At 33.8% G+C, this 27,270-nt stretch overlaps 1 protein-coding gene across 4 annotated transcripts in view; it reads right to left on the reverse strand.

The window, feature by feature from the left end:
* The window catches only part of LOC126980178 (P protein-like), a 57,625-nt gene extending 43,395 nt beyond the window's left edge, over positions 1-14,230 (reverse strand). For 3 of the 4 annotated variants that reach the window (XM_050829781.1, XM_050829783.1, XM_050829780.1), the window contains exon 1: positions 14,050-14,230. The gene's annotated coding sequence lies outside the window, so the exon portion shown is untranslated. Of the gene's footprint in view, positions 1-14,039 lie in introns of all 4 variants that reach the window. The other variant, XM_050829782.1, reaches the window with a different exon arrangement.
* Positions 14,231-27,270: the final 13,040 nt, after the last annotated feature.

A 27,270-nucleotide genomic window follows, 5' to 3' on the forward strand; every position in this document is an offset into this window, starting at 1 on the left:
GGGCAAGAATATTAGTTTAGTGTGGGTGACAAGCTACGTCTTACACTCGCGATTTGTATGACACTTTATGTTAGTGTGCGTGAATTGCTCAGAATAGAGGTTGGTTCTAAAGTCTGTTTTTTTCGAAATTTTCACAGCTGTTATAGTCTATCTAGAATTATAAATGATTTCCTCCTACCTCCATTCACGAATGCTACCGTGTGTTACGAATTCACTACTGTCAGTGTATAATTTTTGGCAGCTATACCACACTCACTAACATACACACCCGTGTATCGCACGACATTTTTCAATACAGTTGCAGGAAATTGCAAAAATTAATCAAACAATTATTACATATGTTTATTAAATTAGTCTAGTTTTATTTATTTAGAGTATTGGTAACAAGACCACCAGCTTAAACCAAAATACAATATATATAAATATATATACAAATTAAAATATTTAAATTATTTTTCAGTATAGGTACTCGATTACTAGATAAACCCTCGTTAGGGTTATGGGTAATAAATTCTGTATGTAGGCTAGACCTCCATTTTAGTTCAATATACATATATTTATGTATATCAATCCTACTTTAGAAAAAGGCGCGTTTTTGCAACGTGGCTTTTTTTTACAACGAAACTAGGCACACATTGTATGCACATATATATTCATCCTATTTTTAAAAGATCGTGTCACACTTATAATAAAACCTGTGTAGGTCTAAATGAATACTTTACCGGACTTAGACTATCTAAATGAAACATTAAACAAAGCTTTATTGTGGGTATTTTTAAGTTCAACTGAAGAACAGTGGAACCTTTGAAACAGTCCAACAAATGTGCATTGATTCGCTAATTACTAAAATGGCCGCCAAAGTCAACTCACGTAACCGCTTCGAACCGGTTCGCGGTGGTTTCAACTAGTGCTATCTGGTTAAGGGGTCATTGACACCAATATGGCGGCTTGAAAGTTATATAGCTCCTTTCGAGAATGGGCATTTTATTTAACTATACAAGGTTCTTGTTTCTGTTCAATCCATTTATAGGTAATGCTTATAACTATTTTGTTCTTTAGTAAGCCCACTGAACTGATTTTTTTTTAAATAATCTTCACCTATTACTAAAAAACTATAATAGCAAGAGATAACTTAGTTGCCTCGAAACAAAAGAATAAAATTAGAAAGTTTTCCTATATTTTGTAAAACAAACACATCGGGTTCTTGTTAAGAATTTCGCTAGAATATTGCAAGACTAGAAACCTTAATCACAGGTAGTCGGAATGATAAAATTGAGTTTATCGATCTGCAGTAACCTCTTTGATTAATGCGAGAGCTATACATTTATATAAAGTAAGTTTTAAAGGATTATTCCTTCCATTTTACGCGTGTAATTGTAACTGTATTCTTTATTATTATTATTTATTTATTTATACTATTAATCATTTACAGAAAGAATCTTAAAAGCTAACATAGTCCCGCAAAACTGTTTGGACAGTTTGGTCTGCAGGATCAAGTCTCTTGTAATACATTAATGCTTAATTTATGCTTATTGATTTTGTACAAGTGTAATTAACAAATATTGATAAAAAATATAATAAAAACTCTAATTTTAATTTTAAGGCAGTGTTGACAATAAATATTTCTTAAGTTTAGTTTTGAATTTTCTTTTACCGGTTTCTAGTCGGATGTCCTCAGGCAAGCTGTTTAATAGATAAGGTAAGCGTTTTTTCAAAGTCCTATCTCCATTATCTCTTACATTAGGTTTTTGCATCACATTTTTATTAAAATTTTATTTAACCCGACGTTTAAGTAAGTTAAGTTAAGTAATACGGAAAAAATAAATCGTTGATTATTAATAAACAATAATATTAGGATAATATTTAGTGATGCTTGTTTTGCAAACCGTAACAAAGCAACGATGTGACGTCATCGACGTCAGGTAATAATGTAACCAGGTAGTACATTGCATTTCTCGTATAAAAGGGCGACGAAGCAATTTAATGTACAACATAAAAACACTTTCACAACAATACGTTGGAATGACGAATCATCCATGAATACATTATAATTGTTTCATAAGAATTGTGTACTTGAATAACCAGCAATACGACGCGCACAATTAAAAGGATTCCTATATAGATAACGACTATATTCTTTCAATAGTAATTGTTATGTCCATAATTTAAGGACGGAAATTTGAATGGTTCAATCTAGATACATACTAGATAATAAAATCGGAACAAAAGAAATCTTTACATTGATAATATTTCTTAAGGAATACTTGCTGTGTTTTCTAGAAACAATATCGAATCCAAAAAATTCTATAAAATTTTGTGTGTTGTCTGTTTGTCTATATTCGGGTAAAACACAATATACTACTGAATAGATTAAATTGAAATTTGCATGAATATTAATAAGAGTTCGGGAATACATATAGGCTTTGATTTAGATGAAGACATAGTATTTCTGCTGCTTTAGCTGTAGCGTCCAAGCAGACGACACCGCGTGCAGCAACTAGTATTTAATAATTCAGAAAGTACAAGAAAAACTAAGGGCATATTATTATAGCCGCTATACTAAGAAATTGAAAAGAAAATCGCACATAGTTAAAACCTTTCTTGATTGAAGAAATGATTATATAAAATCATTTTGTCATTACATTTCAGTTTTTTATAGACAGTGCGGATAAAATCACCAAAATATCCCTAACTTTTACAATTGGAGCTATGCAAATCATTAAATCTCGATAAAAGTTGTACGAAAATTTATTTATTGTCCACCAATATTGTTTAACATGACATAGTTTTGTTATGTTAAATTGTATTATGTTTGTAATAAACTAAATATACTTTTAATTCTGAATGAAAACTATGGCTAGATAACGTAGCTCCACTCGATTTCTCAAGGCCATCGGCTCGGTCCCCAGCCTTAACAGGATTCTGAGGACTTGCGTAGATTAAATAATTATAAAACAACATAGAGTCCACTAACTCGGGCGAGACAATCATCAGTATGACAAGGACAACTGTAGCTACTACTAAAAATACTCTTGATATTTTCAGGAAAAAAAAAACTCAAAAATCAGGTATACACTCTCAAGAATTTCCTTCTCCAAAAATTAACCAATCGTTACGAAATTTCAAACTTCATGATAAGGAAATATCCTGTGTACTATTTCATGTTGTAGTAGGTACGGACTGTTTGGATGTTTTTGCCTATTTTTGTCGGATTTGTTTACTAGGCCTTTGGTTGCGGCGAATATCACTAACGGCCGTTCCCAATATCCTATCTACAGATAGAGATAATTTACTACATTTTACTGTCAGTAATTAGCTGTCAATAATCTGAAGCTGTCCCAATATACCCGATAAGTCATTCTTATAGCCTTATATAGGGGATGAATTGCAATTTCCATACAAACTTTATATCGCTGGTAAGCTATTCGTCGTCCCATTGACAGACAGCGTGCACTGATAATGTGAGTTACTGTCAATAACTTTATTGGGACAGAATAGTCAACGATAGTTACGATTTTTATCTCAAGTAAGAGATAGACTGAATATTGGGAACGGCCGTTAGCCATTATACTTTTTGAAGTACTAGCACTTACAAAAACAATAATACTATAAGAAAAACGCGAAAGATTAACAGATGACGGCTATAATCTTGTAAAGTAAAGAGATAACCGAAATTCACTACGTTACAAGAAAGTGTTCGCTTTCATACTTAGCCGGATTATATTTCGTGGCCAATCGCGATACTGTAATTACTACTATTTCAAACTTATGTCAAACGACTGCACGTTTCATACTAAACTAAATATCAATTTTTACTAGGCAGTCCCACCTCTTATTACGTAGTATTTACATGCTCTTTGATTGATATTTTATTAAAATAATTTTGTTAAATGGTTAAAAACCGAGAAGAAGTCGAGAACGATTGTATTAAAACGGCCTGTAATGTTGTCTCTAAACCTATTCTACATAGACTGTCTTTTTGTTCGTTATTTGAAAACTTGTGTTCATTGTCGTACAATAAACAACTCAAAAACGTCTTTATATTGGCGATTCGTCAAGCAATTTGTTTTATAGAGGCTAACTAGATGTAAAAAGAGGCCACTATTTTTCTACATGTTCACAGCTGTTACAGTCTATATGGGGGAACGTATTTATTTGATATGTTTGTAAGTTTTGGAGAAAATACAGAGAGTTTACAGCGGCATTTTTTTTAATATACACAACCTGACATTTTTAATAGTATGTAATGTAATGTAAATGTCGTTAATTTTAGTTGGTTGGTTACAAACATTCGTGAACTTACCCTGCAATGTGTAATTTACGAAAACGTGACATGTAAATAATTCATTTTTAAGGTATATTTACTACTTATGCAAAATATTTTTTAGATACTCCAATGAGAGCGGTCACATTGACGTACAAGCGACAACTAGATTCACAATCACGATCAAAAATTGTCAGAAGCAAAACTCAGCCGACGCATCTATTAGGCAGAGTTTTCATTCAGTTGTGTTTCGACCGCGCTTTGAATACAACGCCACGCAATAACAAAATTATCCGTGTAATACTGTTCAAATAACAGCATATCCAAACATAAAAAGGATGGAGTGTCGTATTTCAGCAAAGTATCCCTTTATTAACAAATCGTGTTACTAAATTAACGTTTTTAATCATTTTGTTAAATATGTAACAATTACATTTCAATTATTAAAAAAAAATATATTTTTCTCGTGTTCCTATTACAGCCACAAAGCTATTATTAATCTGAATAAATATTTTAATGTTATCTGTAACGTTACCGCATACGTATTAAGTTAATAAATACGTAGGTATATATAACGCCGCTCAGAAAATGTTTAAGACCTTTTAATAGACGATTGTAAGTCTAGCTGTTTATTGTACGTCAATGCTTGTTGTGTATAAATAGATTGACACAGAAAACAATTTAGCCAAAGTGGAGTTTAAAGCCCCGTTATCAGTACAGTGATAAGGAATAGGCGAATCATGACTCATGATATATTCTAATGATGTAATGAACTCATTGACCGCGTAGTATTTTTGCCTGTCAAGCAACAGATATAGGTTAGATCATAGATATAGACAAAACAAAGCGTGCTGTTATAGAGAAGAACATCTCTTACGGACAACAAGATAGAAAAGGAAAGTGAATCAATTGTTACTCTAACCGATTTTTATTGAGAAGTCGTGAACAGTAAGCCACGCTTGGCATTAACTCTTTAGTATTTTCAATACTAAAGAGAAGAGAATATATAAGAAGGTGAAAATATCCCGAACGGAACTTCCCGCACGAAAATTTGTACGTTCGCAGTACGGAAATTCGGGAAGCTCCGTAAAACCTTCTCATGCGAAATAATACAGTCAGAAATGAGGAGATCCGTGGGAGTACCAAAATAACCAATTGATTGCGATACTGCAGTGGCAGTGGGCAGAGCACATAGTTCGATGGACAGATGGCCGGTGGGGCGGTCAAGTCCTCGAATGGCGACCATGTACGGGAAGACGCAGTGTTGGTAGGCCCCCTACAAGATGGACTGACAATCTAGAAAAGTTCGCCGGAATACGTTGCATGAAAGCAGCGCAAGACTGAGCGTCATGGAGGTCTTTGGGGGAGGCCTTTGTCAGTCAGTTAGTAGATGATGAAGGAAAATGTGCACAAATGAGCTCACTTTGAGCTTCTAGAACTTATGAAATTCAACGTTTCTGCCAGGCCTCTACGCTGATATTAAACATTCAATCTACCAACTTATAGGACAAATATTGAAAATAGTGCGCATTTAGGTAAACATATTGTGCAAATCTTTGATGAGCAGATTTTGAGCTGTTTTTTGCTCTTCTATTGTTCCGTTTAGACATAAAAACGTTTATATTACGAGCATCATGTTCATGAAGCATCCCTAGACAAACATTGAAATCAAGCTCTAAAGGTTGATGCATCCAATAGAGGTTAATTTATATTTATACAGTTTATTCTTTATTACTTTTTAAGATATATTTAATATTTCAAACGCTTTTAACTTTGGACACGATTCATACATATTATAATATATGTATACATATGTTTATTGGATTAAGCTCCTTACAAACTAATTTGTTTTGAATATTACACCTATTGTAAAATACTCTATTGATTGAAAAGAGTTGCCGTTGTGTTTCTTATATGTTCTTCTCCCGAGCTCTTCTTTTTCCAAACATATGGTAGATTCAGTAATTTAAAAGAAATTTTTAGAGTGACGATTCAAAAGCGCTTATTTTAAGCATAATTGAATAAAGTTTACGTGACTTTGACTTAGGCTTTAAGTGTGGGACGCACTTTTTTACCCGTCTTTTGGTAACTTAATAATTCATTAGTTCTTTTTCTGTTGATGTAAACAATTTGTTAACAAAGCCCACGGTTACATTTGGGAATAAAATGTACAATAACACGCCGCTCGTTATTTTGCTAGCTATGTACCATCGTTTTTTCTGGTTATAGTATATCCGCATTCAGTGCATTCTCTTTTGCTTACGTTTCGCTATTGTATTTGAGATAAGGATGTTCTTAACATCAATCGCCTCCTCAGACAGTATCTACAATCCTGTAAGTTCATGTGACTTTAGAGTCTTGTACAATCTTTACATATAGTTGGTTAATATAAGCATTTCAAATCTTGTGTGTGAGTCATATTAGTTGCATAAATAGCTTTGTGATTTTGTAATTATAAAAAAAATATTAAGGTGGGTTTTTTACAAAGTAATCTATCTCTCATCGTTAAGGCAGCATTCGAAAGAAAAAATTTCGTTTGACCGTTTTTGACTTACTTTGCAACTCCGACCACCACGAAAATCTTAAAATTTTTTGGGTTAATATATTTCCTATGACACTTACAAATAATGTGGCTTTCTATTGGTAACATAATTTTCAAAATCGGTTCAGTAGATACAGAGATGACCCCATAAGCTGTTATGGTTGCCGTACAGATTAATTTATGTATGGTTCATAAATTATACGAAAGATTAATTTATGCATGGTTCATAAAGAACAATTGGTTTATGTAACTAAGTCTAAAATAGTAAAAATGGTTATGAGCATACGCCAACCGTTTGATGCCCGAACGTGAACAGGTGGAAAATCTGGAAACGCTGACAGAGCGAAACGTGAAGTGCGACGTTCGACTCGTACACCCACCCCCCATAACCTCACAAACTCATAAACTTTAGCCGTTAAATTGTAAGAAATGAATTCGATTCATAATCTACCGTTAAATTATAATATCACTAGTGAAATCGTCATGTCACGGCTTTGACAAGATACCTAAACATAAATAGTCGCTGCAGACACTAGGAAAACGTCATCACGACTAAACAATACAGCAGAAATAAAAACGGAAATGGTTAATGATAATTAAAGATATTATATGTTACATGTTGGACAAAATATTTTATATTGCACTGTTATAGTAATGTGTAAAGTCACGTTGCATGTTACATTGTTATAAAATTCGTTGAATAATGTGGGCGTATTAAGTACTTAAACAAGGTTTTGTAAAAAATAATAAGAATTGTGTCACTTGCAAATAAGATGCTTTTGCAAAGTTGATAGCTTCAGTGTGATACAGAATCACCAGCTGATAGGTATTACAAGTTTGGTCTCGCCAAAATCTTGTGATCTTCTTGAATATCTCACTCATAGATAGGAGGCTTCGGATAGAAGTGATACTCTGGACATAGCGAAAGCGTTAGATTGAATGTGGCATGACGCGTTTATAGCAAAGCTGCCCTCCCATAGGCTTCCCAAGAGGTTATGCAAATGGTTCACTAGCTCTTGGCTGATCCGAGCATAAAGCTTGTCATCGATGGCACATACTCCGACATAAAACCCCTTAAACGCTGGAGTCCCGCAAGGCTGCATGCTATGCCCTATACTGTTTCTTCTACACGTCAATGAAATAGTGCAATTCAGTGGTACAATTACAAAGCAAATGCCGGCCGTACCAATATCTTAACAATAAGAAAACCATAAGTCTAAATTACACAAAGTTATACATATGTTGATAGTATTACTTTAATGACATATAAATTACTAATACCAAAGTATTAATAATTATAGACTGATTACTTGATTACTTTTTTATTCCTAGTAGTAGCACTTTAAGCACGCCTTATGTGATACTGTAATGACATCATTAAATACAAATTATCAACAAAGTTTTATGTTTAATAAACATGGATCGTTACCAATTAGTGTGACGTGAACATTTAAACATTAAATAGAAATCTAATATGACAAGACCTGTTAGGTGAGTGATTAGATATGTGACGATGATATCAATGGGCGTCGGTTTGATATTTAATGCACTTTAGTAGCAGTAGAAACAATTGCATGTGAAGACCTTGTCCGCATTCACAGAAGGACGGTGAAAGCTTTCAGATTCCACATTTGCAACACGGATACATCGCCATTTTGTTATAGTTGTGATTATAAACTGACCAATCACGAAAGTTTGTGAATATTATCTGACCAATGGGCATTCAGTATCCCGCATCTACTCACCTCTCGGATTTTGATAAATTTTAGAATATATAACTCGGTCTAACCTTTAGGTATTTTCCCGAAAACTTTACAGGTACTTTCATGATATACCACTAGTATGAAGCCTGCGAACGCGCCAAGCTGATGGATTCAATATTCATTTTTATAATAATTAATTTTATTGTAAGTTATTTTTAAAAAAATCGTCCAAAATTAAGTCAATATAATTTAGACCTACCTATAGAATGTAATTAGATCGCTTTTAAATTCTGTATGCGATTTTTAAGTTTGATATCTTTTCCTATAAATAAACTTACATCAAAAACTTTATAAGAAATAGAGAAAAACTTAAAGACATTCTTGCATCACGCTCAATTATTCAAAATCAAATTATATTAAATTATTCAATTCAAATATTTTTATTGAATTAGAACTTTCTATCACCAATTGACTCAGACCTGAGAAGAAAGAGCGCAAAAACTCAGTGGACTTCTTTCTTTTTTGATAAAAATTGGCTACAAAAAATATTATTTAAATCATTGAGAAAGTCATTTATGTTGTGGTTATTTTTACCACCAAATTTTCTTAACAGTTCATTTGAATTTCATAACAATTTTGTTTTGTACATTTTCTGTGATCATGTTGTGAAAGCATATACGTCGTACTGTCACCAATTTTTTATATTTACTTTTCTGTCAGTACCGGCCAATCTCCGAAACGGAAAGACTAAATTGAATAAGGGTTCCTCGTAGCAAATAAAAGTTATAAGATTGTGCGTAGATTTATTAATCAGATTGCCACGTATAAATCCCCGCGCGCTGATACGGGGAAAGGCCGCCATCGTTGTAAAGATACATATAATCCAGAATAACACATCAAAAAATTTTAACAAAAAAGCAACCGACCTTAAAAACACTAATCCAAAACAAAAGATATAATATATAATATGCACTAAAAAGTATTAAAATAATTGCGTAATTTTCTACAATCTGATTAATTAATATTATTCTAGTAACGATTATCGTTGCAATGGGACCACACGGAAAGCACCAGCTTTAAAAAAAACGAATAATCAAAATCGGTTCACCTAGTCCAATGTATTGAGGTAACAAACAGAAAAAAAACATACCGATGAATTGAGAACCTCCTTCTTTTTTGAAGTCGGTTAAAAAGTTATAAGTATACTGACAGCTCTGCTTGCTGACTTCAAGCAGATGTTAATTTTAAGGACGCGTTTGCGAATCCGACAAAAATAAGATATTTTTCGGTAGAGTTTGTGATGAAATGAAACAAAATCTAACAAAACTAAAAATTGCCACAAATAGATTACTTCTTTATCTCCAATTAGCGGGAAATTTTTGCTTTAAAATTTTGATATTTTATGTCGTAAAAACGATTATCCGTTACCTCTACACACAAAATTCAGGAAATGGGGCTTCATTCAGGATCATTTTTCTGCTACTACTTACATAATTTTGTCTCTTAAAAAATACGTAAGGAAAGCAGATATAATATTTTCAAAAATACGGGAAATAAATTAATGAATATGTTATAAATAATCTCAGAAACAAATTAAAATGAATCGTCTAAAATTCATATATTTTTCTGATAAGCATGAGGTTTAATCTGTGGTATTAAGGGTTATTTTATTTTGTCCCTCCGTACGCATTGTATAGAAAGATCTATCGAGATCTATCAATTAGGTAAGTACCGTCGCACTAGGGTTACCAACCCTCTTAATCGAAAATAGAGTCTCTTAAAGGAGTAGTCTAAAACCTATAACACTCATAGGTACTCATGATACATGCCAGTCTTGCGCATTTATATAATACTAAAAAACAACTATTTCAGAGAAATATATATATATTGTAACCCATTAAAACTAGGGCATATATGTAAGCAGTCCCAATTAGTAATTACTCACAGAAAAAAAAACAAATTAAGTATAACATGATAGCCACTTTTTCATTACCCTCCCTAAATTGTCAAATGCAGTATTTCTTTCATAAAAATTTGACAGCCCTACGTGTCTATTTGGTACAGCGGGGACCTCGCAGAAACGTGAAGCCCCTTTCAACCGCTCGCGCTCGCCCTATTGCGTCAGTACGGTTTGCAGTTTCATTACTGTTAGGTACATGTCGTGATACTTTCGTGCTATCACTGCTTTGTTTTGACATATGTTGTTAATACTTATGTAGTTTCTATTGTTATGTGTGGCTATAATAGTTCTACCAGAAAAATAAAATCGTTATTTACTTTACCCAGATCCTTCCATTGATTTATAATTAAAATCCGCATCACAACACAAAAACATTTCATCATAAATGCTTGTTATGCACACCGTAACAAAGCGACGATGTGACGTCATCGACAGGTCCAAAGATAATGGTAACCAGGTAGTAAAACATAATTTTTCCACTCACAGCGCACCTACTAGTTCTGAGAAACACCATTCCACATTCCAGAAACCACATTCACAGCTGATCTAATTTCAAATTCTGTTTACATGCACTCAGCTTACAGACAAATGAGGGCTGAAGTCAAGTTCAAATTCAAACTATTTAACCGACTTCAAAATTTTTTTTAATTTTTAACTAAAAAACAATCGAATTCACAAACACTATTCCAAAATAATAGTTACTATGCACAAAAAAGTATAAAAATAATTGCGTATTTTTATATAATCTAATTAATAAATCTAATTCTAGTAAAGATTATTGTAATTTTGAGATCGGTGTCCGCCCGCCGCGGCCCCGCTCTCGCCTCAAGTCGCGCGTGCGACTCAAGCACATCTCACCGATTCCAAAAATTACAATAATCGTAACTTGAATTAGATTAATTTATTAGATTGTATAAAAATACCTTATTATTTTTATACTAGTTGACTCGGCAAACGTTCTTTTGCTATATAAATTATTTTTAGAGTTAGACCGTTTCTTGTACATTGCAACATTATTTTATTTTTCTAAAATCAAAGATTTTTTCTAAAATAAACGTAGCCTAAGTTACTCCTTATTACATCAGCTACCTGTCACTAAAAGTCCCGTCATAATTGGTCCAATTCAGAGATTAGCCGGAACAAACAGACAGACAAAAATTGTAAAAAAAATATTTTGGTGTATGTACCGAAAAATTTCGTGCGGACCACCCTTAACATTTAGGGGGATGAAAAAGATGTTGTCCGATTCTCAGACCTTCCCAATATGCCCTCAAAATTTCACGAGAATCGGTCAAGCCGTTTCGGAGGAGTTCAATCAGTTTAACACCATGACACGAGAATTTTATATATTAGATGTAAACTGTGGATGTAAAGATATATCTATTTTTTTTTAATAGTGTTTTAGAAGTCAGTTGTTTTTCGTTAACTTTTTTTTATTTTTGGATTTTTAGTGAATTTGAAGTACACTAACTAACAATTTGTCTAAATCTAAAGATATTCTTATGAGTAGGAATTTAAATGATGTATTTACAAGTGTATAATTTACAAACATTAATAACTTTTATGTAGGTTTCGACTTCAATTTGTTGTTTTAGAACATATGACGACACGAGAAAGACTTTGGTCTTTTAAAAAACAATAAATCTGAGCAGAATCGCAATTGCGCTCGCCTTGACACATAAATTATTGAAAGTCAAATAAATTTTATTATGTTTAAGCTAAGCGCTTTTGAACTTTAAGTTGTGAAGTCTCATAATATCAGTAGTTTCACTAGCTTTTAGCTTTATTAAATATCGTACAATAAAATTTATAAATAAATAGCCTGAGGGCCTTCCCTCAATTCCCAGTCTGTGGCATCATTGAGAAAATATAGTAAGAAACCTTTACCACACAAACGTTTTTAAACAATCCTTTTGAATTTCGTACATTTTTCTAGGATTGTGTTGTAAAAATATCGCATAATAAAAGAATTACTAACTAGACTTAACTGACACAAAAAATGCACCGTAAATACACATGTAGCTGGAATCCTGAGCTTAAAGCCCCACCATTGTGAAGTTGTTAAAATAATAAAGACGGGCTATAACCATTAGTTTTTAATTACCAAATAAATGGCTATTAAGAATAGTTAGGAGAAAAAGCGTCGCATATATGTCGGTCTCAGTGAGTCTTACATGTTTGTGCCGTTTGGTATCGAGACACTTGGCCCTTAGGGCTCAGAGGCGCGGAGAATGTACAAAGTACTATCTACGAAACCCAAGCGCTGGCAGCTATTTCAATCAACGGATCATCCTAGCTATCCAACACGGAAATGCTGCCAGTCTTCTTGGTGCATTTCCCCATAATAATAGTTTTAATTTAGTGTATTCATAGTATTGTAAATATAATTATAAGATTTGTTTTGTTATACTTATATTATGTAGTCAGTTCTTCCTGCCTGCTTAAAAGCCTGCCTTAAATTATGTACACAGTATAGGAAAATACCGTTCGCGGTAGAGAGAAGTGAGTAGCACGGGTTAAGTATGTAGGTACCTTGCGCGGGGCAAGAAACGCGGCAGGGGACGAAAGATGAAGTCTTTCTATCGATTTATCAATAAAATTGTTGATTTAATGAACGCAAAAATTTGCAGTAATAGAAATATGTCGATGATTTCCTATTTTCGTTTGATAATTTTGTAAACTTGTTTTTAAATTTTTCTCGTGTTCAGCGTTAACTGTATAGCGGTAACTGATTAGGAAGTTTTTTTGGTATTTTAAAATCACGATATGGTTAGGGTTTATCACGAACCAAAAAGTGAGCCCCGTGTTTGTCCATTTTTAAACGATATTTTAGAAAACGTAAGTATAAAAAATAATCTGCTACAGAGTTAGTATACTCAAGAGATAAGTCCTAAGACTAAAAATGTGGGAAATTTAATTATAATTTATTTTAGTTTACATAACCAAAAAATATACTTTTATAGGTGGTCAAACTGGATAGTAGATCTTTTCTTTAAATAATGAGTGTTCATATTATATAATATCCACTGGTAAGTTATAATTAAAAAATAGTCTTTAGGTATATTGTTATATGTATACAATAAACTCTCCATATTTGTTAGAGAATTATTTGTTTTTTTTTTTGTTAAATTGTAACTATTTTTTGACAAGGCGTAACAGGCGGCAAATGTAATTTTTGACGTATTAAAAATAGGTATTTAAAATATTGACGAAAGACATTTCAATTCTTCACAAAAGAATCATGATAAACAACAACCTAAAATATATATATCAAGACAAAAAATTTATTAAATTCAAGTTATTCTTTAATTATTTAGCATTTTGAGTTAGAATTATTTAAAATTCAGGTAAGTTTTTAATAATTTACTTTATTATCAAATCGATTTTGCGAAACAAGTCTATGCTATAATTACTTAGTAACACAATTTTTATTGCTGTTGATATAGTAATCTATGTACCTAAACAAATGAAATTCAACATAAGAAAACGAAATTGATAAATAGGTACGTGGGTACATAGGCCGCGAGCACGATACATGTTTGAGGAAATATATATAAATAATATTAATACATTCATATACCAGGAAAACACAGGCGCAAAATAAAAAATAACACCACCAAATATTCAAAACTTGAAATGTAAAATCACTTTGTCACAATATTGAATTAAACAGTAATAAATCTATGACTGAATACAACGAAGCAGGAGCCTTTCCGCGGAGATACAATATTTTAAAAAATAACACTGTCTATGCTCCTTGACAGCGCGGGAAATACTGAACTAGAAACGGCTACAAAGTACAAACTTTTATCAGCTGTGTTTACAATTGATCGCTTGAACTTGATTTTCATAACATGAATGAAACATTGCATTGTTTAACGGATTTGAAATAGGTAATAACGTAGTTATTTTATAGTAATAGATAGTAATTATTTATATATTACGTCATTTATAAAGATCGGAGAGATATGATTGATGAAACCTTATTCCTGAAGTTATGAGAACTTTTCTGTATAACATTATGTGTATAAATTATTCTATTCAATGAGTATCTTTAATGTAGCCGTACTAAATATCGGTGTTTTTTAAGAATCCTGAATGTATTTTTATAATGGTCCAAAAACAGTTGAATTTTACTTTACTAGAATGTGCAATAAATCACTTTACGAATAATTTAAAACTTATAATTTTATTTCAATATAATATCTGTGGCACCCACAAGGTGTTTATTTGCTTCAAATGGTCCCATGAAATGACTGATTAAATAAGAGTATTATATAAGACTTGTGAGACATAGCTCTGCTCGTTGTTTTTAATATTTTTTTTTGGACGGGATTCAAGCCCGTGTTTGTATTGATGCAAGGGTTGCTGCTACAAAAAAACGTTTGTCTCCAAAACGAAAGATCTGAAATGATCCTTTTTTTTAAGGAAGTGGATGATAAACGTGTGTGTTTTTGAAATACCGGAGGAATAACAGGAGCATTGCCGGACTTTTAGAAGAGTGTACACGCTGTTTTTGAAGATACCCCAGAACGTATCGTCCTGGAAACACCGCAAGCTCATTCCATGGAAGTTCAACCATAGGAGATAAGGATACTTACTTCTAAATCAGTCTCAATGTAACAAAATAACAAAACGTTACTTAAATAATAGGATTCTTCAATTTTGTATATTATAATATTATTAATACCTTAGATTAAGGATTGGTCCCCGCTGCGCTCCAACTAGATAAAAAAGTGACCAAGTCTGAGTCGGACTCGCCGAACGCGTGATGAGTTCCGTAGCAGCAAGAAATAGGGGGAGAACACACATTTTACCAATTTGGAAGTGTCTCCCGCGCAAACAAGTCAGATTAGAAAAATATGATATTAGAAGTCTCAATATAATTTTTGAAAACCTATCCATAGATACCCCACATGCTAAGCTATTTTTTAAGTCCATTTAAGTCCAGCCCTTTCCTAAGTCCATAGACTTAGCAAAGTTTCACAGAACATATGGCAAGTCAACGTCACATTGTTCGACTGACTGACATATGGCATTGAAAGACTGGCCTGAGTACGCCCACTCGGGCGTAGTATTAGTTTTTCACATTGCGACTACGCGTGTGGTATCTATTGGTATGTATTTAGAGCGCAGCGGAGACCAATTCTTAATCTAAGGTTACTAATAAGTAAAAAATAATTTTTCTCTAGCAAATTATGAAATTGGTTGTGCCTACAAATGACGACAGGAGACCATTATATTTCGTATTGATACTACTAGTGTAGTTTTTATGTTTAACTTTGCATTTATCACCGGGACTGTTCCGAACAGCTGTTTGACCTGATTCCTACGAACATACCTACCACAAGTAAAATTTTTATCACTAATATTTAGTCAAGTAATTATCGAACAATATATTATAAAATCTAATAAAAAGCGTGAATTCAAATGTTACATGTTGTAAATAATACGTCTCATTAGAATGAAGTCTATGCTCATAAAATTTTATTGCTTTTTTAAATAGCTTTGTCAATTAAACCTAACGGTATAAGGTTTAATTTGCATTAATAGAAGTTTATCTAGCCATTTAAACTACATAATATTATGTAGTCACAATTTTCTGAAGCCTATGCGTCTATTAGGGACAGCTTTCGTTCAGTTGTGCTTAGACCGCACTTTGAATACAACGCCACGCAATGACAAAGGGATCATTGAATAACTGTATAAATAACTGAATATCCAAACCTAAAAAGGATGGAGTGTCGTATTACAGGTAAGTGCCCTTTTAAATTAACAAAATTATGTTTCTCTTGACGTTTTTAATCATTTTGCTAAAACAAATTGCTAAAGAGACAGAGAGACGTCTCTTTCGCACATTTGCAATAAGCTTCTTATGGGCGTATTCAATAGACTTTGAACATTACTGCAACGAAATAAGGTTTTAATTTTAATGAATGTGTGAATGTTATCTGGATAAGTTAATGTATACGTATATAATATGTCGTAGTTAAATTGTTAAAGCCGTGATATTACAATTTCACTAGTGATATTATAATTTAATGGTAGATTGTCAATCGACTTCATTTCTTACAATTTAACGGATTGGTTTTAGTGACATTGTAATGTCACGGGCACACTGTAGTGAAATTTTAAGGCAATGATATTCTGGCAATTTTACTGGTCGTTAGTTTATGAGGCCGTCTCTGATTGGTCTGTTTCTTGTATTTTTTGTATAGTCATTATTTTTTAGCTATGCATAAGTAATGTTTTTGTAATCAATTAAATATTATCTAAGCGAATTGGCCTTTGTTCACAAGTAGGTCCCAAAACAAATTTAGATTGTTGATCACAACGCACGAGCCGAGCATAAATATAAATTTTGAGGTTATGTGAAAAAAAATTAAAACATAAGTTGTAGATCATTTTATTACCTATAACTTTGTCACTTAACTTATTTCAAAGGACTTATAGTTTCGCCGGAAATCGAGTAAAACCGTTTTGTACCTTTAAAAACCGCTCACTTCAACTTCCGGGCCTCAGATCGCCCGTAAATTATATTTCCTTTCATTTTTGTTATATGCTGTAGGTACCTTCTCCAATGGGTGTCATCCTACATTTTTTTTTTATTCCAAATATTATCGACCCTGGTCTAGTAAGTCAATGTATGTAGTGTGTAAATTCCACCATTTTTATATACAGTGAAACTTGGTTAAGTGGGACCTGGGTAAGTGAGTAACCTCCATAACTGGAACTCATGCTGAGATCCCAACACTTTGGCACTGAATTACCTCTGTTAGTGGGAAGAGGTAAACCTCTATATCTGGGATTTGTTCTTTCGATTTATCATCATAGATAACATTGTTTGTTTACTCATTCTTATTCTACCCACAAATTCCACACGTAATTCCAAGTACGTAAGTACAAATTTTGAGCTTCAATTACCTTCAGTTTTAGTTTCGCTTTACTATCATACAGATGTTTATTTGAAAAATGTCAAAACGAAAGCTACAATCGTTATCATTACGTGAAAAACTGAAGTTAATATCCGTTTATGAAAGTTGGAAGACACGCGAAGAAGTTTGTGCCGAATTTAATGTGCCTAATCTACTCTTTGTAGAATAATTCAGAGTAAACATAAAATTGAATCACAATGTTCTGAAGGACAAGGAAAACTAAAACGTGTACGTTTATCAGAATATCCTGAACTTGAACAGTGTTTGCTAACATGGGTTAAGCAACTTCGTAACAAAAACGTTCCGGTATGTGGACCGATGATTAAAGATGATCGCACCTGTATAACTGAAATAACCTGCATTCTCACCTCTATTAATGGAACCCTCTGTAAATGAGACAGATATTTATTTATACCTGTATATCTGAGACACTGGGTATGTGGAATACCTCTATAAGTGAAACGACATTGCAGGTCCCTTGATGTCTCAACCAGGTTTCACTGTAATATCAAATTAATATGGCCACGGGTGAGAAGAAATAACAGACGGACAGAAAGACAAGTTACAGAACCATTAAAACATCGATTTTATATAGAACTAATTGTAAAAATAGTAATGATGTCACAGAAGTTTTAAATTCGCCATTTGCTAACTATTGAGTCAGGGTATGCAAATTATTATTTAGGTATCTTTATATATATAATTCTTGTGTGCGTGTGTATGTCACTGAACTCCTCCTAGACGGCTGGACCGATTCTAATGAAACTTTCTGTGTGTATTCAGGTGGATTCGAGAATGGTTTAGATTCACAATTGAACTACCTCCTAAACGGCTGGACCGATTTTGATGATATTTTTGTGTGTTCCGGTGAATTTGAGATTGGTGTGTGTCTTCAGGTGGATTCGAGAATGTTTTAGATTCACAATAAAACTACCTCCTAAACGGCTGGACCAATTTTGATGATTTTTTTGTTTGTTTCAGTGAATTTGAGATTGGTTTAGATTCTCAATTCCGTCCATATAATATAATTCTCCTGCTCATGTGTATGTAAGTGAACTCCTCCTAACGGCTGGACTGATTTTTCAAATTTAAGACGTGTGTACAGGACAACGTCTGTTGGGTCCACTAGTCTATATATATAAAAATGAATTGCTGTTCGTTAGTCTCGCTAAATTCGAGAAAGGCTGGACCGATTTGGCTAATTTTGGTCTTGAATTATTTGTGGAAATCCAGGGAAGGTTTAAAAGGTGAATAAATATGCAAATGCTCGGAATTAAAGAAAATCGTCGTCGTCGTTTAGAAATCAAATTGAAAGAATAGTTTAAAATGAATAACTAATGAGAATTTTTATATATTTCGTATTTTCTCAGGAGGTAAAAAATAAACTTAATTTTAGCTAACTATAGTTGGTAGATTAACTACTTGGTTTTGACTACATATTTGGTTGTTAACTATCTCTCAGATTATGTTGATGTAGATTGATATATCTTAAGTTTTGTCACAAATTAAATTTCTGAACGCAAACAATACTATTTGTCGTACATACAAAAGTTGAGGTGTTTTATTTATCGATTGAGGCAGTACGAAGTCTGCCGGGTCAGATATACTAGATATCTATATTTAGGTTTAGGTTGCTAATGGAGATAAACAAACAAACAAACTACGTATTAAAGTAAATAGGTTACCTAAATATTAGATTTACCACCGAGTACCGATACATATATTTATAGGTATTACATAAAATAATATTGTAATTTTTTTATGTCATAACATACCGCTATCAAATATAAGGATTAGAACGTTACATATTTTACTTCTAGATAGAGCCTCTCAACGCATCACAGGCCAGGCTTATAACATTACTGTGCATGACAGCCCGATACTCCATTTACTTTGTTTTAGTGTGCGTGCGTTTGCTGAAAATAGAGGTTAACAGTTGGCCACTATTTTTTTGACGTTTTCACAGTCTATCTACACGTATAAATTATCTAAGCTTTAAGCATACGAATTACGATCTTCAATAGTTATATAAATAATTAATCTTTTATTTCATACAACAGTTATACAATTATGATTATTATATTATGTATATTTTAGCAGCGTTCTCGTCCAAAATACCATAGTGTGTCAAGATGAAGGTTTTTAACCAGTGTGTGTTGCCAGTGATGACATACGGAACGCAGACGTGGTCGCTAACTATGGGCCTTATGAGGAAGCTCATTGTTGTTCCGCTATGCTCGGAGTTTCTCTACGAGATCGAATCAGAAATTAGGAGATCCGTAGGAGTAGCAATGGATAGCCCCATGCGATGGACCGATCAGATTCGCACTGCCCTTGAAACCACTGTCCACGACGCTTTAGACTCTGCTTCCGACAGGGGCAGATGGCGGCAAATAATACGCAAAAAAGGACTCTGTCGAGATGATTACGACGCGAGGAGGAGGAGGAGTAGCAAAGTCACCGACATAGCCAAGTGGTATGTATTTTTCAATAAAAATTATTCGTATATTTAATTGGTGCTTCTTTACTTTCTGTAAGTCCGTTTGCCAGTCGGCTTATGCCTACTCCATAATGCTCCATTCTGGTCTCTCTGGCTATTGATCATTCCTTGATACATGATCGTTCCTTTTTTTTTATGTCTGCCTCTTTCTTTTTTACCTTTCCTTTGGCACCATTGTGTTATTATTTGCTCCTTTTGTACTTTCCTCTAATGTATCACGACCACTTTCATTTTAGCCTTCATATTTGTAGGCTTTACGCCCGGTTATATTGTATTTTCCCAATGATGATGTTTCTAAATAATCATAGCAATTCTGATGTTTCTTATTCTATCTTATCTGAAGCGGGTGATCACTTAACATAAGGTAAACCGATTGCTCGTTTGTCGCAACGCCAAGTGGTCTAGTTGTTCACCACTGGATCTTCGACAATTCTGGTCAAATGGCTCCGGCTAGTATTGCAGAGTTGCACAAAAAAGCAAATATGAACACAATACAAAGAGCATAGAGGCCGGTTCTGCACCTTATATAGAACTAGAACGTAGACCTGCTTGAAGTATTTTGCATGTTCTATCGGCATAAGACACCTTTCAATTTGTTTGAAATATATAAATATGCAAGTTATAGTAAGCTACGTAGGATCTTATCGTTCCAAATACCACAGTGTACGGAGTTCTGGGTTACCGTACAGATTAATTTATTTATGGTTCATAAATTGAACTAGACTAAAGAACAATTACTTTATTGAACTAAGTCTAAATGGTTAAAATGGTAAATGGTTATGAGCACACGCGAAACGATTGATGCTCGAACTCGAACTGGGAGCGTGAGTCTGGAAATGAAAGTTTTCAACCAGTGTGTGTTGCCAGTGATGACTTCCGGTACGCAGACGTGGTCGGTAACTATGGGTCTGATGAGAAAAGTCATGGTGGCTTAGATCGCAATGGAGAGGGCTATTCTTGGAGTTTCTCTGCGAAATCGAATCAGAAATTAGATCTGTAAGAGAACCAAAGTCATCGACATAGCCCAAATGATTGCGAAACTGAAGTGCCAGTGGGCAGGGCACATAGTGCGACGGACAGATGGCCGGTGGGGGCAGAAAAGTCCTCAAATCGTGACCACACACCGTAAGACGCAGTGCTGGTAGACGCATATGTTGGGTGAGGGCAGTGCAAGACCGTTTATCGTGTACATCTTTGGGGGAGGCTTTTGTCCAACAGTGGACGTCTTTCGGCTGATGATGATGATATTATAGTAAAATGTATTAGTCGCATTTATTATCGCCAACTAAGAAACATTGTATTATGATTGAAAAGTTCCTAAATTGTCAATCAACAACGGAGATATATGGAGTAAAAAAACACGAACATTTTTAAAGTGGGTGAAAAAGAAAAATCTTGTTGTGATAAAATAACTTAAGCGTAATTCTATAATATAAACATAGTTGTTATATTTGTATTAAATCATATAAAAACATACGATATTAACTATAATTTACAGATAATAATAATATGACACCAAATAAATTATCTAGCAACCTACTGTTACTTTTTGTTAGGAATAATGTCTTTTTAATAGGCTTTTAGTGAACGAGCGTTTCAAACGCGAAATTAATTACAAAGATATAATATATTGCTATATTGTGTGCACATTTTAACTTTGTACGCTCAAAATTAGTGGCTGTCCAATAATAGGTAGTTGGGCATAACGATTTAAAAAGTATGGATAAAGATAACATATTTTTTAATGGCAAATGAAAGACAAAGTCCTGCTGTTTAATATTTCGCATTCGAATCCATGGATTGATAAATAGATTTCACACACCCCGTATAATATACATAGATGTAACAAATGAGATGTCATTATCATCTTGGGGGATGCCCCATCATAAGGTAGAAGAAGAAAAGGTCACTCTATTTTCGATGTAGGGAAGTTACCCAAAGAATTATACCTAATGTATAACATCACCCATTTTGTAATTTTACAAAACCGTGAGAGATGGTTATGGCAAAATGGCATTAAGGTCACGGAATTCTTTCGCATGGGTCACAAAAATACCCTGAAGAGCTTGAAGGTATTCTTCAAAGAATTACTTTTTTGAAGTGAAAGCTTGTTTTGTCACGCTGAGCTCTTTATTTTGTTGGTTGTGGTTGTTTATGTTGTGGGTGTTTAATGACCCTGAGCTGTCGCGCTTGGATATGTAACTCTTGATGTTCATCTATGGGGAACAATCTATAACTGCTGGTAGGTCAAATAATACAAAAGTTGAAACACAATAGTATTATAGGCATTATGATAGAAAAAACACAAAAAACCGGTTAAAATGCAATTTTATAATATCGCTCTGAATTATGAGCGGTGGTAATGATTTTCCATCAGGTGGACCTCCCTTACGACAAACATGTATATTAAGTATTCTTGAAATAAAAAACAAACACTCTGATATTTCTATCTTTTTAACGCTTCGGTTAAATCGTTCGTTTGTATTCTCGATACTCAAGTCGCGTTTTTGTCTTTTTACTGAGAACTGGTTCGAACTGGATTGGAACCTTGGATTGTGTTTTTATTACTTTTTGGTTTTGTTTTTTTAACCTTAAGAAGACGTGACCAAAATAAAAGTTGTATTTTGTAATAGGTAGTATGTTATTGTCTACTTTGAGGTTTTGATAGCGACTTTTGTGGGAGTCTCCTTTGCACAGTTCCTCAAGTTAGTAAATTGAAGTGGCACTCAGAATTTTTTAGTTTTTCAAGAATCCTGAGCGGCACCGCATCGTAATGTGTAGGAGGTATCAATTATTACCATCAGCTGAAAGTCCTGTCTCGTACTTTACTGTCATAAAAGAAAGTCTTTGCTGCTATCTTCCTATAGGTTGAGTACATCGGATGATTGCCAGCTGGCGATTCTTTCCATATGCCTAAACCTGGCGCTTGTTGATACTTTCCATATTTTTCGGCAATGTATGCCAATAGGCCTGTGTTGGAGGTATAGGATTTCGCCGAAAAGTTTTCAGAAATCAGACTAAATTATATTTCAGGCAGCGTAAGCATCGCGAGATGCTCTGGGGATCCTTTCGATAGTCCTTAGGACTATATTTCACTGGGACACCATGGTGGCGCAACCAGTCGCCGCTGTCAACAAAATGTATACAGCTCTATAGAGAGTTACTGACCTGGTGTCCGTTTGGTTGCGCAACCAAATTGGTAGTGCGACCAGCTCGGACTCAAGACTTCACCCACCGCTGTTTCTTTTCTTTTCTCACGCTTTCTTTTCCTACTTACACACAGCCGTAGTGCTATCTCTTCGAGGTCCATTTTGATGCTGTGTCAGTGTGGTATCATGACTCTGGTATCTGTATGGTGTCTAGATTGGTAGCTTACCGGGACACCACGGTGGCGCAACCAATCGCGTCACCGCGGTGTCCCGGGTGAAATAGCCCTTAAGAGTCCTTTATATCTTATGCTACAACAAATTTGCCGTAGTTACACAACTTCTTTAAACCTCCATAACTTTTGTCCACAACAATTGAGCAATATGCACCTTTTTTACTTTTGTTCTAGAAGATATATTTTTTTAAATGACATAGGTTTTATATAATACAATTGTTCTAGGGCATAATATTTTTTCTATCTCCTTTTTGTTAATATTCCAAATAGGTGTGAATAACCCTTGGATACTGCATGTTCACAGTTAAGTGCATTGTACCTACCTTGCTGCTTACATTATAAACAAGATATGCTGATTTTATTTTTTCGTGAATCTGTAACTGGTTTTGCATTTTTGGTCACAAGCACTAAACAAATGGACGACGACGTTTTAATATAAGACAGCAAAAAAGTATAGCACGCACCACATTTAAATGGTGTTAAAAGGATTGCGTGGTAAGAACAATAAGAAAAAAGTCAAATAACGATTATTACTGTCAAAATCTGTCTCAATGAGGGCGCTTTAGAGGCACGAGATGAGCACGAATAAATAACTTTGGCTATTCATGTTCGTGTTTTTTATTTCTATTATCGAAAAATATAGGTGATGTCGAAATTGGATAATATAAATTTATGATAAGTATTACGATGCAGTTAAGGGTTATCTGCATCAACAATATAATATTTTGTGCGGTATACTATAAATGTAATGAAAGCCTTTAAATCATTATAATTTAAAAAAGGTGCTGATGAAGGACTTTCCATTTGAAACAATTCACTCCATAGCTGATTATATTGCTCCATACTTGGTATTCATATATTTTGACTGTGTTGACAACGGTGTGTTTCCTAATTTGATGAAGCAGAGTAAAGTCATACCATTATTTACAGCCGGTAGTTCTTCTGACAACTTAATTAAAATTTTAGACCTATATCTAAAATATTTTACAACAATTGCCTTACATTTTTTATGGTAATGATGGAATGAGCAATAACAATTTGGTTTTTCAAGGGGTCGCCCAACAACAGATGCTGCTGGTGTAGAGGTAGCAAAACAATTGAAGCCTGGGAAAATTCTCAGGATGCCTAAAGCCATTAAATGATACGATTGACTGCCCTCAACTTCTGAGTAAAATTGGCACGCAATTGCCGATAGAAGTGAAGAAGTACTTAGAACTTTAGTATTAAAATTTGAAATTTCATAATGCTTAAATACAATTAAATTATTAATTTCAATTAATATTTACAACTTATTTTCAATAATATATTAAGCGAAAAACAATATATCAACAATGCACAATATAATTATATCTACACATTGAACTGTTCAGTAAATCCATTCAATTTCACTTTGGATATACACAGCATTAATGTTGAACAATACGTCAGCTGTATAGCTACAGATATACTTACTGCTATTGCGAAACTGAAGTGGCAGTGGGCAAGGCACATAGTTCGACGGATAGGTGACCGTTGGGGCAGTAAAGTCCTCGAATGGCGACCACGTACCGGAAGACGCAGTGTCGGTAGGCCTCCCACAAGATGGACCGACGATCTAGTCAAGATCGCCAGAATACGTTGGATGAGAGCAGCGCAGGACCGATTGTCGTGGAAATCTTTGGGGGAGGCCTTTGTCCAGCAGTGGACGTCTTCAGGCTGATGATGATGATGCCGATACTGCTATTAGCATTTCGGTGACGCGAACTTACGAGATTTCACCCGTCTAAAAAGTGCCTAACTAAATATGTTCATATTTAAAAAACGCCCAACGCGGCTAAAAAATTTTTCACTTCAAAAATACGCTCTATATAAGGGGGTCATTAATAAGTCTACAAAAACTTACCGATCTATGTCGATGGTGGATACGTCAGCATCTACACTTGAGCTGGTGGCGTTCAAGTTAATCTTTAAGAATGACCGCCGTTTCTTGGCACGACTGTCACTTGACTCGTTCAGGGATATGGGTGATGAAAGCGACACATTTTTAGAAGACATCTGGAATTCATCATAATTAATTAGTCTGTTTTTTTCTATATAAGAGGGGGCAAACAGGCAAGTGGGATGGGAATTAGTGGTGAGACAACTGTCCATGGACATCCAACAACAGGTGTCAAGAGATGCCAGTGGGAGTGCCTTTAAGGTGGAAGTATGCTCTTTTCTGACCCCTAAGTCGTATCGGTTCGGGAAAACAGCAGCCGGTAATTATTTCCACAAAGTATCAATGTATGTAAACTTAATAATATAAATAACATCTTACTGCTATTCTTTCTTTTTGGAATGTCAAAATAATTTTAACTTCAGATAGGTTTATACCTTATATAATTTTATACGTCTAAATAGACTGTCTAGATAGCTGAGAAAACGTAGAAAAAGAAATTGAGGTTAAGTAAGTAACTAGTATTAGCTTCTATTTTGAGCAATGCACGCACACTAACACACTAGTGACATACAAATCGCGAGTGTAAGACGTAGCTTGTCACGCACACTAAAGTAATAAACCTGCCTGTTTTCATCGGTTGTTTCGAAGCAAGATGCTCTATGCAGACGTATAAATTATCTATAGGTTTTTACTAACTCATTCCAGAAGGCCATAATTTGTCAAAAAAATATATGTCGATCTGTTGTTGTTCTCACCGATTTTGATCGCTGTTAATCGGCTAAAATGACTTTTGAATGCTCTATACCAAGTGTACTTGCAACTAAATATTTACCACATTTTGCACTGACTTTATTAGAAATTATTAAGATTTAAATCTGACAACTGTTTTAAACGAAAGTAATACATAGGCTTAGTCCACGACGCATTCCTACAGTACTTAGCTGGCTTTCAATTGGTAATACAAACAAAAAATAAAATTTAAGTACCTCTTTTATCAGTATCGAGGATTTTTCATTTCGAATCAAAGCGTCATTTTAGTTCATCAGGTCCTACCTAAGTATTATAGGTTTACAATTTCTAATTTATCGACCACGTTGAAGTTGAGAATTATTTGAATGGGATTGAAAAACCACAATTGCCAATACCTTAAATAATTAATTACTTACAATAAATTTAGAATCACACAAAATATTATCACGTTATCTCAATCATAAATTCCTACTTATAATAATATTGAAATTTTTCTTAAATTATGACTGTAAACTTGTGGGTAGATTTATATATTTTGACATAATATTATCTAACTCAAAAAATTATAGATAAAGGCAAAGGTTTATCAATACAGCCAATTCCTCAAAATGGCTCATAATAATTATTAAACACAAAAAATTACAGTTAATATCTTATATATAAAATTCTCGTGTCACAATGTTCGTTCCCGTACTCCACCGAAACGGCTTGACCGATTCTCATGAAATTTTGTGAGCATGTTGAGTAGGTCTGAGAATCGGCCAACATCTATTTTTCATACGCCTAAATGTTAAGGGTGGTCCACACGAATTTTTTTTTTTAATTTTTTTAATATTTTTTTTAAATTTGTTTGATTATGAGTCAGCATTAAAAAATACATATAACTTCAAATTTTCACCCACCTACGATCAACAGTTACTTTTGTATCGCGATTTTAATATCGGCAATACAACGTTTGCTGGGTCAGCTAGTTATAGATAATATTGTAAATCACAATATGGTAAATATTCCGAGGTTTTTTAATTTATATGTTTCGTATGCGCTACCTAGTAAGTGATACATGAACCAAGGTGATAGACATACTTTAACTTCTGTACTGACTTCACATATTGTCAGTAGATGGCGCTCAAACGTAAATGCATTCTAAAGCGAGAATAAGGCAAAAAGTTCACATCAATATTTTGAAAACAACATATTTTTTTCTCCTTCCCTCTTGTTGTAATGAAAGAGATGCAACCATAATAATGTTTGTAGTTTTCGTGAACGTACGTCTGTACTCTGTAGTACAAGAACATGTTCAATGTTCAGTTTTCCCA

The sequence above is a fragment of the Leptidea sinapis genome, chromosome 5, assembly GCF_905404315.1.
Source record: "Leptidea sinapis chromosome 5, ilLepSina1.1, whole genome shotgun sequence".
Classification (NCBI taxonomy): Eukaryota; Metazoa; Arthropoda; class Insecta; order Lepidoptera; family Pieridae; genus Leptidea; species Leptidea sinapis.